Raw genomic sequence first — 2,205 nt, forward strand, 5'->3', positions numbered from 1 at the left:
GGATGCCCTCCTGTGCGTCCAGCAGGCCCGTTCTTTGCTAAGCGTCCCCCGTGGCGTCTCGGTCTCCGCAGAGCTGCGTGGACATCTTTTTCCAGGGAGCTCCGCACACAGGTTCGCTCTTTCTCTCACGGCCCACACAGGTCGCTGGTAGAAAGTCGCCGCTGTCTTCTCCCTGGGCTCCCGAGTCCTAAGCTCTGCGCCCTCAGCGTCCTCACGCTCTCGGTGCACACGTTTCTCTTGGGTACTTGATGCCGTTTGGATATTGAAAGAATAAGAAAAGGGTGGGAGTGTTATTATTAGAGTTATTTCTCTCTCACTCTTTATTGACAGACGTGGTCAGGAACATTTTTGGTAACACGTGGAAGACGCGTTGGCTTCTGTGTTTCCATTAACTTCCATTACTGCCACCCATTGTATGCTATGGCTGTTTTCGCTGACTGGCAGTGTGTCCTGTGTTCTTTTTTTGAGTTGTATTTTATAGCCACATTAAGACTAACAGTCTCTATTTCATAGAGTAGAAATATAAAACAAGTAATTTATACTTAACCAAAGCCCTCAACCAGGAAATAGTAGTTGTAAAAATAGATCACAAACTGTTTCAGCTTACTATTATCACTTTTTTCCTGCCGGTGATCCCGTTCAGAAGTCTTAATACGTAAATTGATTAAAATAATAGTAGCCGACAGTAGCCCACGTTCCCTCCAGCTTGGGGTGCTGCCGATAAAGGTCTCACCGTGACAGTGATGGCGGCGGCTGTGTCCTGAGCGTCTGCCGCGGTGGTGGTATTTGTCCCTTCGTCTGTATGCGTTACCTCAGTGCTTTCAGCCTTTGAGGAGCAGATGTTCTTATTGCCGTGTTGACAGTCCTGAGACCCCAAGAGATCAGGCGAGGGGCCCGAGGCCACCTAGACTGGGGATGCAGAGCCCGAGGGTACCTCCAGGTTTGCTGTGCCCGAAGCCGCGCGCTCTCTCGGGTGGCATTCTCCTCCTGTTCAGCCCTCCGTCCCCGAGGCCACAGGCAGTCCCGTCTCTCTTGCCCACAGCAGTGGCCACTGCACGTCCTCCTGTCCTCGGGCCTGCAGGTCCCAGGCAAGGAGAGGAGCCAGAGGTCCCCCTGCCTGTTCTCAAGGACGGTCCCCCTGGGGGTTGATTCTGCCACTACTCCGGCGGCCTTGGAATCCGTCAGCCACCAGGGGTCCCGGTTCCGGCTCCAAGACTTACCTGGGCGGGCGACGTTACTCCCCAGTGGCTGAAGTAACTTCTCTCCGACAGACGGTTTGCTTCTTTGATGGGTAGTGGCTCGTTCTTCCCGAAGCAGCTGAGCCTTGGAGCGGACCAGGCCACACTCTGCCCCTCTCTCATGGGGGGACGCACCCCGAGACGCATGGGCTGGAGCCACACAGGGCCCAGCCGGAGAGCATGGGGCCATCGATGGTGAGTGGCCCACGGAGACCTCGGGGGTCCGGTGCGCCCCGGCTCTCTCCAGACCTTGGGGCGGCTGAAGAATAGGGGAGGACGGAAGGGGTGTCGCTGTGCTCCGTGGTGGCGGGTTACTTCTCTGTCGCGGGAGAAAGCAGGGTCACCTTTACGTCACACGGGAGGCCCTGCCCGTGGGGAAGGCCGTGCCGTGCGCAGAGCAGGAGTCACCACGCTCGGTGACTCGCTGTCTGAGGACCTCCCAGGACACGTGCTGAGCCCGCCAATAAGGAACAATTACTCTTGTCTCCTTCTCGGGAAGTACCTTTTCCAAGGCGGCTGATTTGTCCGGTGGCGCCGGACCGGGAATCCTTCTATGTAAAGAATGATCAGGGCGAGTGTGAGGTGAAGCGGGATTAAGAAACGAGGCTCGTGACTTAATCATCCACAGCAGAACTCTGAGTGGGATCCATGCGACCACGTATCATGTATGTGACAACGAAAGTAAGAACGGACGCCTCTGCCCGCACAGTGTCACCCTAAACAGCAGCTGTTGCCTACCTACGTGACAGGAAAATGCTCTTTACAGACACATCGTGATGATAATTGAGATTCCACCATCTTTCGGGCTAAGGAATAAGGGCAGCTTACTTGGTTTATGGGGAAAACGATGCTCGTGCTTAGCAGTGGGGGTGAGGAGGGCTCGCTTCAGGGACCAAGGTTTCAGAATCGTACACGTTGTTTTTCAATATCTATTTCAATAACCTTTTCATCCGAGGAATTTCTGACA

Source organism: Pteropus vampyrus, unplaced genomic scaffold (assembly GCF_000151845.1).
Source record: "Pteropus vampyrus isolate Shadow unplaced genomic scaffold, Pvam_2.0 Scaffold188, whole genome shotgun sequence".
Lineage (NCBI taxonomy): Eukaryota > Metazoa > Chordata > Mammalia > Chiroptera > Pteropodidae > Pteropus > Pteropus vampyrus.